A 12,747-nucleotide genomic window follows, 5' to 3' on the forward strand; every position below is an offset into this window, starting at 1 on the left:
AGGTTCAGACTCATGCCCCCCACAGACAACAAAAGGAACTGGTTTTTTTTTTTTTTTTTTTTTTTTTATTATTATTAACCACATTAAATGTTACATGTTAAAAAAGGTTTATTGCAAACTAGTCTGTGGATTCAAAACATTGTTAGAAAACCTTGTGCCTGTGGGATTTGTGCGTGTTTCTCACATTCACTGAAATTGCAGCTCAGGTGACTTTATAATCTTATGAACCCTCCCATCTCTCGTGTAATCTATGTTTTAAATGTAGTTAGCTCAGAATAAATCAATTTTAATTAGATTAGTTTTAGATAATTATGTTTCATTGCAGTTGCTCGTATGTGCAGCTCCACATCTCGTGTTTATATCAGGGTATCCTCTGACCTCTTCGTGACCTCTTTGGCTGTTCATTTGGCACCTGGCATAAAGATCTGTCAAAATCAAGCATGCAGCGCTCCTCGCTGGGGTGACCCCTTGTGAATGCAGTTTTCGTGACAGTGTCAAGATCCCCCTTGTACTCTGTCACCACTGTTCAATGAAAAATACACACTGACATGGCACGTACAGTTTCACAGCTTCAAGCTGCTTTGAACCACCAGTTTCCCTTATTTGACCCACACTAGTGGATTGAAAATCCATCACAACAAATACAGGTCAACTTTGACTTTGACAGCATCAATGTATAAAAATATGTGGCACCTGTACAACAGTATAAAAAATAGTTTTTTTCCTTTCTTATTTTTCAGGTCACATGGATTAAAGAAAGACATTTGAATGTATTTACTGCTGCCAAATATCAGTGGATACATAATGTAAGCACTAGGTATACTTCAGTGAAATTGGAACACCATTAGGCTATAAATAAGACCTCCATGAAAGTTGATTATGACCTTTTTCAAGCCATAATCTAACTAATCACATTCATTTTTTTTTCATTGCTCATAGTGGAGTGCAGAGCTGTTTCTTGTAGGTGCTCCCTAGCAAGAAAGACTCGCCTTAACTTGTAAATGTTCCTTCAAAGTAGATGCCTGGAAGGACTCAGTCCAATTAACAATCTACAGAGCACAGAATTTCCTTTTTTTCCCAGTAAAATGTTCCTGTTTTGAGTAAAGAAATGCAAATATTAACCAGTAGATGTCACCATTGCTATAGTAACAGAGTGTAGATGGTATGGTAAATGGTTCAGGTTACTCTCTGCCAACAAAATGTATGCTTATCTCTGTGAAATTTTTAGTCTAGTTAGACACAAAATCCTGTCCTTGGTTGTCAGACATCAGCTATCTGATTTCTTATTATCCAAACCCCAGTATTGAAATGCTGTGGTATAAACTCTACATGTACTGTAGTTAAGGCAACTGAAAAAGCTTCCATGATGTGCTGTGGTTGAAAGTGAGAGAAAAGACTGGCATGTTAAGCGCAATGTATATGATCTGACCGGATTGCAAAATGCCAGCTGCCAAACAAAATTTGCTTCAGATGCAGTAAAAATCAGAAAAATTATTAAAAAAAATAATCAGTAGAAGCTCTATTGAAATACCTTTTCTGTGTGTGTGTGTGTGTGTGTGTGTGTGTGTGTGTGTGTGTGTGTGTGTGTGTGCTTTTGTGTGAGCTTGTGAGCCTTATAATAATCTAAACTGATGTAACACAGGGCAATATGTGTGAAGCTGACTTAAGAAGGGATAGACAGACAAGAGGAAGCAAAGAACAGAGCTGACGTCTAAGGACAGGTTCCCATGTTCTGATCCTCTAAGACAAAAGGCTGATGGGATCATGTTGGATGATGCTTTATTCTTTGTTAGATTTCATTACTAACATGTCTTTGCAGATGCTGTATGTGAGTGTGTGAGGTAAACACAGCTCTGAAAACACATGGTGGTGTCAAAGGTTGATGACTAGAGGAGCAAATTTGTATTTGACGATGACCACAGTTCAGTCCCTCTTGCTGTTCATTGCTCCTCATCTCTTATCTTTGCACTTTCTTCACCTTCTGAAGAGCTATCTCTTAATTAGAAACAGCTTATTTCAACACCTCTCTTCTTCATTATTTTGTGAGATCAATATGCAAGGGCTGTGAAACTGATTCATTCCAGCAGTTCTTAAGCTTTCTCTGATGTGCTCCAATTGAGAAGCAATAAAAAGTTCATGCCCCAGAAGCTGTTTATTTATTTATTTACTTATTTTCAATCATTCAAAACAGAAGGAATTGAAGCTGAATTTTACCTTAAAAAAAGACCTGTACAATAACATAATTTATTTTTACCATCCTTTTTTTTTTTTTTAACCTCCAGTGACTCTGCACTCTATCAGTAGTGCTCACCCCACATGTTGAAAATACACTCAACAAAAATATAAACGCAACACTTTTGTTTTTGCTCCCATTCCCCATGGGATGGACGTAGAGACCTAAAATTCATTCCAGATACACAATATAACCATCCCTCCCAAACAGTGGTCACAAATCAGTCCAAATGTGTGGTAGTGGGCACATCTGCTATATTGAGATAATCCATCCCACCTCACAGGTGTGCCACATCAGGATGCTGATCTGACATCATGAGTAGTGCACAGGTGTACCTCAGACTGCCCACAACAAAAGGCCACCCTGGAATGTGCAGTTTTTTGCGCTATTGGGGGTCTGGGGACCCAGAACCGGTCAGTATCTGGTGTGACCACCATTTGCCTCATGCAGTGCAACACATCGTCGCATGGAGTCTATCAGATTGTCAATTGTGGCCTGTGGAATGTTGGTCCACTCCACTTCAATGGCTGTGCGAGGTTGTTGGATATTCGTGGGAACTGGTACACGCTGTCGTATACGCCGGTCAAGCACATCCCGAACATGCTCAATGGGTGACATGTCCGGTGAGTATGCTGGCCATGCAAGAACTGGGACATTCTCAGCTGCCATCTGCCCTGAACAATGTGAACCATGATTCATCCGTGAAGCGCACACCTCTCCAACGTGCCAGACGCCATCGAATGTGAGCATTTGCCCACACAAGTCTGTTACGGCGACGAGCTGGAGTCAGGTCAAGACCCCGATGAGGACGACGGGCATGCAGTTGAGCGTCCCTGAGACGGTTTCTGACAGTTTGTGCAGAAATTGTTTGGTTGTGCAAACCAATTGTTCCAGCAGCTGTCTGGGTGGCTGGTCTCAGACGATCTTCGAGGTGAACCTGCTGGATGTGGAGGTCCTGGGCTGGTGTGGTTACACGAGGTCTGCGGTTGTGAGGCCGGTTGGATGTGCTGCCATATTCTCTGAAACGCCTGTGGAGACGGCTTATGGTTGAGAAATGAACATTCAATGCACGGGCGACAGATCTGGTTGACATTCCTGCTGTCAGCATCCCAATTGCACGCTCCCTCATTGCTTGTGGCATCTGTGGCATTTTGCTGTGAGACAAAACTGCACATTCCAGGGTGGCCTTTTGTTGTGGGCAGTCTGAGGTACACCTGTGCACTACTCATGATGTCAGATCAGCATCCTGATGTGGCACACCTGTGAGGTGGGATGGATTATCTCAATATAGCAGATGTGCCCACTACCACACATTTGGACTGATTTGTGACCACTGTTTGGGAGGGATGGTTATATTGTGTATCTGGAATGAATTTTAGGTCTCTACGTCCATCCCATGGGGAATGGGAGCAGTAACAAAGGTGTTGCGTTTATATTTTTGTTGAGTGTATCTGGCGCTCTTATTTTTGGGTTTGTTCTGCATCCACTTAGATCATTTTAGTTCAGCTTGAAACAGGACTTGACCTGCACAAAGGGATAGTGACTCATATCAGGTAACCTGTCAAGCCAATCTGAATGTCTGTTCCTCAGAAATTTTTGATGGGGTGTGTGTTGTTCCATTACACTGATCCATTATCTCCATTCTTACAAAACAAAAAACAAAAAACAAAACACTGGGATGCTTGTGGGAAGGACAAAGATGCCTTCAACACATCCAATCAATCATGTTAGAGCTTTGATTAACACATTTAAATTACCTTGCTCATGGTAGGCCCTGGAGGAAAACACACACAGCTACAAATGCACACAAACACACTCATTTCTGTAAATGCGTGCGATTTCAGCTGGCAGACAGCATATGCGGTGTTGTCAAGTCTCTAAATCCATTTCATGTAACGGGTACCATGCATGTTTAACACATTCATTTCCTTCACCTGTGCCATGTCACTTTTCCAGTGTATGTGAGTAAATGTGCTGAAATGTGTGGAATAGAATGATTCACCTCAGCTTACATAAAACCTTTGTCTATATTTAGTGCCAGCATGACTCCAGATTTCTGCACTGAAGCTATCAGCCACACATTGAGATGTGCGTGGGCATGCCCTGAGCTGACTGCGGTCCTGGAATCATGCTCTGCAAAAATGACAAATAAATATGAGTTTAAACATCTCTTGAATATATTGTTGCATGTGCATTGATGCTGCACAGCCATGTGTAAAAGGTGAAGAAAAGTGAGTGTAAAGAGGAAGAAGAGAACGATTTATCTGACACTGGGCAGGTAGGTAATTTGTTTACTGTAACGTTACTCAACACTAGGCATGCAGATGAAACACAATGTCATAATATAATAACAACAACAACAACAACAACAACAAAAACCAACAAAGGTCTGCAATATCCTAGCTATCCCAGCCATGAATACACCAAGATATTAAATTGTAAGTGTAACATTGTTATTGATTGGCTGTTTTTTCATGAATGATTTTAAACGCAGTTTTTTTATGGGATATAAATCAATGCTTCATAATGAAGAACCTTTATAAAGAATTTGGTCTCAGTAAGAAAAAATAGTAGAATTTTGTTAATCAGAAAATTAACTTAGCCTCAGTTTTGAAAAGGAGAACCAATCGTTGGATATTATGCTGAAAAAAAGATAGTCTCAAATGTAGCTTTTGTTACTTACTGGTGTCCAAGAACGGTCTGTTGTGCAACTCTGCATATGAATTGATCTTCATTAACAGAAACACTGAGAACAAGTCCATTGTTCACGATTGCTTCACACAGTAATTGAGCTCACTGTAAAACTGGCCATGCTTTGCAGTGAGTGAGAAAGATTCTGCCAGAAACCGTGGTGGTGTTTAGGCCAACTGTTGTGATTTTTGAATCATGTTGTTCTTTCATATTTTTCACTTTTTCCACTGTGTGAATCTGCAGTAATCATGTTCAGACAATAATGGGCAGTAATATTATTGTGTTATTAAAAGAGCCCAATTTGATTTCCAGTTCAAAAGCAAACTGCCCCTTGAACAAAAGACATATCTAAGCTCCCCACCTTTGGTGTGACATTCAGAGTGATAGGACTGACACTGATATTCTTTGGTTGTGCACTGTGATAAAACCTGAGCTGGCTTGTGACCCTGAAGCACAGCTTGATTCTCAGATGTGTACCATATAAGATGTCTGTCTATCTATAAATATCAGACTGAGTATGATACGTTCTGCGCTTCTCAATTTGGTGACATTAAGAAACTTTTATGTGAACCAAAAGGTTGTCACGTTATCGAACTCAAGAGTTACTTTCTATCAGTGAGTCTGTGTGTGACTCACTCAGCACAGTATGTGAGCCTTTGCTAAAAGACACCATGAGTTTGGTCTTTAGAATTGCATTGGAAGAGTCCATCATACTACAGTTTCAAACTCTTGAAATTAAGAGTTTAAGCTGAAGGTAAATGTTTGCTCTCACTCTCATGTGGTATGCCTAGGGACACCCTGCCAACCTGCTGTAATCCCACAGTAATCAGACCTTGAGGCTGTATGGCAGAATGCATCGATCTGCCTGCTCAGCCAAATCACTGCAGGCTTATACCGTAAATACAGTTAAAGCCTGCATGCTTTATGGAATATTTTACATTTGACCTTTTAACTCTGCTGATTAACATTTGTAATGCAACACTTTCCATAGCACTTATCTGTAAGTTTCCCTCTTCTGAACTTGATGTATTCACTTATTTTTGCTTTGCACTTTGGATAAATGTGAATCCTAAATAGGAAAATTTTAAATGTATTGCTTTTAGGCAGCCGGAAACATGACATGTGTTTAAAAGTCACGCCTTCCTTACAGTACAACATTCAAGGAAAGAAAGAGAATCAGCACTTGATGTGGCCATAAACTTGAAAAGTACAGCCATGATAGTAAAATATTTTAAACATGGCTGCCTCCTTATGCTACAGTAGTAAATTGTAATGTAGGAATTGTGAAGTAATGTAAAGTAGGAAGTTGTGGATCAGGTAACTATAAATGTTAAGGAGCGGACTAGCTCTACTGAGTGCTTATTGGATGCTGTCAAAATGTCAAATGTTCATGTCCCCTTAAAATCAAATAAACAGTGGCTCGTTTGTGGGAGTTTTAAGATTCATGTTTAAAATGTGTCCTTAAGGATACTATACTCTTTATGCGAGGAAATGGGGGTTCTGCTCATTTCAACAACTCAAAAATAAAAGAACATGCATCAAAAACTGTTTTGTAGACATTGTGAGAGCAGAGCTGTCAAATTAAACATTGTTCTAAGTGACAAAACTACACTGAGGGAGATGACAAGAAAGACACTGTGATTGTGGGTGTGTGTCAGTGATAAAATAAGCATATGGAGTCATGAGCTCTATTATAGTGTTAATACAGATTGCACTCTTGTTAGCTTTCTTAGTGAACCTTTTAAACATACAGCAAGCGTTTACAATGCTCCCCCCCCCATCTGTCTGTGCAGTTCACTGTTGACATGCTTTTTCCTGTGCATCTTGTACAGTCTTTCATTTTGTCTCTTAGTTGTTTTGATTTAAAAAGTACTCCCATTCTCTTGGCGAACTCGTTCTTTCGGTCACTACCCACAGCTCGTGACCAGAGGTGAGGGTAGAAGAAGAAAGTGTGTACATTATTGTACTTTATTGAGCCCCGTGGGGAAATTGCTCTCTGCATTTAACCCATTCACTCAGTGAAGCAGTAGGCAGCCATTGGGCGCCCGGGGAGCAGTGTGTAGGGACGGTACCTTGCTCAGGGGTACCTCAGGGTAGCTGTTAAGGGGAATCGAACCCCCGACCTTCCGATCATGGGGCAACCACTCTACCTACTGAGCTATCCCTGCCCTCGGGACATAGGGACATAGATTGACTGGTAAATCGATAGCTTTGTTTTTACTCTCTTCACTACGATGGACTGGTACAGCGTCCGTATCACTGCAACTGCAGCACCAATCCATCTCTCAATCTCCCACTCACTTCTCTCATCACTCGTGAACAAAACCCTAAGATTCTTAAACTCCTCCACTCTGGATCAGGAACTCGTCCCTGACCCAGAGTGGGCATTCCACCCTTTTCCGGCTGAGAACCATGGCCTCAGATTTGGAGGTGCTGAATCTCATTTCCATCGTTTCACACTCGGCTGTGAACTATTTCAGTGTGAACTGGATGCCATCACCCGATGAAGCCAACAGAACCACATCATCCGAGAAAAGCAGAGATGAGATTCTGAGACACTCAAGTGAAAGCCCTCCGCCACTTGGCTACGCCTAGAAATTTTGTCCATAAAAATTACGAACAGAATTGGTGACAAAGGGCAGTCCTGACGGAGTCCATCACCCACCGAGAGCAAGTCCAACTTATAGCTGGCTATGCAGACCGAGCTCTTGCAATGGCTGTATAAGGATCAAATGGCCAGTAGCAATGGGCCAGGCACCCCATACTATCAAAGCATCTTCCACGGGACACTCTGAGGGACATGGTCGAATGCCTTCTCCTAGACTTTCCCAGGGAGGCTGAGGAGTGTGATGCCTCTGTAGTTGGAACACACCCTCCGGTCCCCCTTCTTAAAGATGGGAACTACCACCCCAGTCTGCCAATGCAGAGGTACTGCCCCTGATCTCCATGCAACATTGCAGAGACTAAGACAGCCCTACAACATCCAGAGCCAGGGTCTCCACTCCCGGCCGCTGCCCGGCACACAATGCACCCGACCTCTATGATGCCTCCTGTGGATGGTGGGTCTGCAGGAGGAGTGGGGCCATGTCCAGTTTTTGGGCTGTGCCCAGCTGGGCCCCATGGACTAAGGCTCGGCCACCAGATGCTCGACCTCGGGCACCCTCCCCAGGCTTGGCTCCAGGGCAGGGCCTATCTTGGGCAGGGTCAACTGTTCCCTTGATTTTCTACTCATAGGGGTCAGAACCAATTTGCCATACCAGTGGTCAAAGTCCCTGGGCAACATAGCCCCTGGATCCCTGGGACACACATACCCCTCCATCACAATAAGGTAGCGATTCACAGAGGGACATTCAATTATATATCCGTTTAGTAGTGCCTGGGAAACAAGGCAAGCACTGCTTGTCCACTGAACTCTAAAAATAGACAACCATTAAAACCAAAATGAAAGTGATCTCTGCTCTCGCATCAGCATAACAGCATGGAATAAAGCTTCTCACCTATTTGCATTCATCCAATATATTACTACCATCTTCTGGCCACAGTTGTCACTGAAAGCTGGCTTAATTCTGCTTGACTGAAATCTGTAGTACATTTCATGGCTTGCACTTGGTGAGCTGTGGTACAAGTTTTTTTTTTTGTGACTGTTTGTGTGTAGAGTTGCAAAGGAGCGGAAAATTTCCGGTAAATTTCCGAAAAGTTTCCGGTAAATTTCCATGGTAAGTTAAGCTTGGGAATTTTGGAAATATTCCATATTGGAAACTGTCCATGGAAATAATGGGAATTATGGAAATTAATGGGAATTTAGGAGAACTAACTGGGAATATATTATTTCCAAGCATAAATATAAACAGAAATCATAAGAAAACCTCCATGCAAAATCTTTTCAACAGATATTTCAACAGATTTATTTGTAAGTACAGTAGAATAGAACACGTTTCAATAACTTGTTTCATGGATGAATAAAAACAGAAATGTTGAGTTCAATATTACCATCCCCTAACCCCGTTCATTCAAAAATGCCCCCTGTCCAAAAATCTCCACAAAGCCCCATTCAAAAGGTTAAATGAAAAATGCCACTTATCCTCCAAAACGTCCCATTAAACATGCAAATCTTCCTTCAAGCAATCCTCTTTTCTCATTTTTGCTCAGTCAATAGACTCTTCCTGGACCTCATCATCATCCAACAACATGTCCACTTCCTCAGCATCCAACTCTGAGTCTTCCTCTTCAGTGTCACTTTCCAGCCTTGTTGAGGATGGCTCTGTGTCAGGCTCAAAGAGCCGTAGGCTTGCCCGAATGCCGACCAGCTTTTCCACTCTCACATTTGTGAGCCTGTTGCGAACCTTTGTGTGGGTGTTTCCAAACAGTGACCAGTTGCGCTCAGAGGCGGCTGATGATGGTAGGATTTGGAGGAGGATGGAGACTACAGGTGCAAGGGCCTCAGATTCACATAGTCCCTTCCACCAGGTGGCTGCAGATATGTGCTGGCATGACTGCCATATTCCATCCCCTTTCCAAAGGCCTTGCTTTGTTCGATACTTTGCCAAACTGCCTAGAACTTTGCCTTTATCGAGACCCAGGTGGTCAGACATGGCTGTAATGACCGCATAGGCACCGTTGATCTCTTCCCCAGAAAGTATGCCCTTCTCATATTTGGGGTCCAGCATGTAGGCTGCTGCATGCACTGGCTTCATGCAGAACGCCCTCCGCTGTTCCAATGACTTGACCACAGCCATTTCCTCTGCTTTCAGTAGTAGGGAAGTGGGCAGAATTGTCTGGATTTCTTCTTTGAGTTCTGCAAAAAGGCACTGGACATCTGACAAGATGGCACCATCCCCCTCTATCTTTGCTATTGCTGCTGCAATAGGTTTGAGGATTTTCAGACTGCTAGATACTCTTTCCCAGAACACATCATCCAAGATGACCTTCTTGATGTCACTGTCAATGCCTACAGACTGGGATATGGCCATCTCTTGCAGAGACTCCTTTCCCTCCAGAAGGCTGTCAAACATGATAACAACACCACCCCATCGCGTTATGCTGGGAAGCTTCAGTGTAGTACTCTTGTTCTTTTCCTTTTGCTTTGACAGAAATGTAGCGGAAGTTACTTGTTTGCCTTTAACATATTTCAGAACTTGCTTCGCTCTCTTATTCAGAGTGTCCATTGTTTTTAGTGCCATTATGTCTTTTAGGAGAAGGTTTAGTATATGGGCAGCACAGCCAATAGTAGTTATATGAGGGTAGGTCTCCTCCACATGTGCCCAGGCAACCTTCATGTTGGCTGCGTTGTCAGTGACCAGTGCAAAAACCTTATCTGGTCCAAGGTCATTGATGATCACTTTTAGCTCATCTGCAATGTATTGGCCTGTGTGTCTGTTTTCCTTTGTGTCTACACTCTTGTAGAACACAGGCATAATACATAATACATAATACATAATCACATAATCACATAACTACATAATCACCACAGAGTGGTGATTATGTAGTTAATAATTCCTTGTCCCCTGATATTGGACCATCCATCAGAGATGACTGAAATACAGTCAGCTTGGTCAATGGTCTGTTTCACCTTTGCTTGAACTCGACTGAACTCTTCATCCAGTAGATGAGTAGACAATGCATGTCTGGTTGGGGGAATGTATGCTGGTCGGAGAACATTCAAAAATCTCTTCCAGTTCACATTGGATGTCAGCATCAGGGGTGAGCCAGTTGCATAGATTGCACGAGCGAAACACTCATCTGCGTTTTTCTGGCTAGTGTCATCCATAAAATCAAAGAATCCTCTGATGCCAGAGGGACCAGGAGCTGATGAGTGGGTATCTGAGTCTGATACAGCTGAAACAGATTCATTTTCCCCTTGAGTGGAACTCCTGGCTGCTGCATGTGTTGGGCCTTGAGGAATTTTTTTGCACTTTGCAGTGTGCTGCTGCATTTTTGTGGCATTCTTCACATACGTCTTATCACAATACTTACACATATATACAGATTTCCCTTGTACATTAGCTGGTGTAAAATGTCTCCACACATCAGATAGCGCACGTGGCATTTTTCTGTAAAATAAAACAAGAGCTTGTAAAAATGCTAATGCAATGCAAGAGATCGTAATAATACAATTGCAATATGATAATAAACAGATATAAATAGTAAGGCTAGCTAAACAACTGGAATGATCTTCAAAACAAAAAAGCCAAATGAGGAAGCTAGCATCTTCTTTATGTTATACTAGCTATGGCTTATTTAGCATCTAACAGATGCTAGCATTTTATTTAGCATCTTATCAGATTGCTATCTACCAGATTAATACATTTTATGTGATATTCACAATTTAAACATTTAATGAATATATTTTCCCATAAAATCATCAAAACTTACCTCACTTGTTAAGTCCACAGGCTCAAATGTGTGCCTTCAATACTCTTTGTCCTTCAGGCTCAAAAGTGTGGTCCATGTGTACATGTGATGGAGGCATGCACAGTGCCAGTAGGTGGTCTCAATAGCCATGCAGCAAGCTTGTGCTCTGTAAATGTGATTAAGGAATGGCATGGATATTCAAGTGTATTTGAATTGCATTTGTTTGTTTTTGTCAATATTATGCTAAAATATGCTTTGCTCAACTATATTTAAGTTCCCTAAGAAGAGCCAACCTTCAATTTTGAAAATTCCCAGTTTACTCCCATAAATTCCCGTTAATTCCCGTTTATTCCCATGGAAAGTTTCCATCTTTAAAAATTCCGGGAATTTTGCAACCCTATTTGTGTGGGTACATTATGCACCTCTGGTCTTTAATAAAAGACTGATGGGAGACCAACATGCTAGGCAAGCTGCCACTGGCTCTGCTTTCACTGCTCTGAGATCAGTTGTCATCTGCGCCCATTGTGTAGAAACAGAGCTAGCATTAGCAAGTAAATGAGCTTCTGTGACTTATCATCTTAACAGATAACTGTCCTCTTATTAAGCTTTGTAGAGGCCTAGTGTAATGTGAATAGGTTTTTAGCAACTCATTTAACATGTTAGCAAGGAATTCTTTGACGATGAAGAGGGGATTTAAATCCTGCCATGCCTAGTTTAATAACAGAAAAACTCTTAACAGGTTAACCATAACTGGTGGCATAGCAGCTTTGACAGATATCCATCTTTTATATAGTCAGCAGTGTGAACTAGGGCTCCTGTGATCCTGTGAAACATGCTGTGAGAAGACTGTTTTCCATTTTTTTGAAGATTTCAAGTTTTTCCCCTTACCTCTATCATATTATGACTATATATTTAAGAACTCTTTGGATATCCTAGGGTTGTTTTACATGCTTTTTCATTGGCTGCTTTATGGTGACTGAGTTTAAATTTAGTTAGGATCTGTCTGTGTTTCACTTCTGACTGAATGAACATGCACAGCTAACAAAAATCTTTTTATAGGTCAGAGTAGCAGCGACGTTTGTATTTTATTTTCGTATCTTGTTGATTTTTGGCCAAAAATATATCTGTTCATATATCTATTTCGTTCTTGCCTACTTCTGTACCTTGCCTGATCCCCATATCACCTTGGGTCCTTCACACCCCTCTCTGAATTCATCTCTTCCTTTATCTGCTCCAGTGCCTTTTGCCACCATTGCCTTTTTTCTCTCTCACTTGCCGTCTACTTCGTCTCTGAAGAAATGTTTCTCATAATCTCTCTCCCTTCTTCTCCAGGTTTACTCACACTCACCCCCTCAGGCAGGGTGAGTCAGGTGTGACCACATCTCTGGTTTCCGAGTGCTGCCTCGGTCACAGATCACACACGCTAACAAACTACAATCTCTAAACAGTACAGCACATACTCCCCAAGCTTC

This window comes from Aulonocara sp. 'chitande type north' Nkhata Bay, linkage group LG4 (assembly GCF_057382095.1).
Source record: "Aulonocara sp. 'chitande type north' Nkhata Bay isolate Kocher_YH1m ecotype deep benthic linkage group LG4, A_spYH_male_GT1.1, whole genome shotgun sequence".
Taxonomy (NCBI): domain Eukaryota; kingdom Metazoa; phylum Chordata; class Actinopteri; order Cichliformes; family Cichlidae; genus Aulonocara; species Aulonocara sp. 'chitande type north' Nkhata Bay.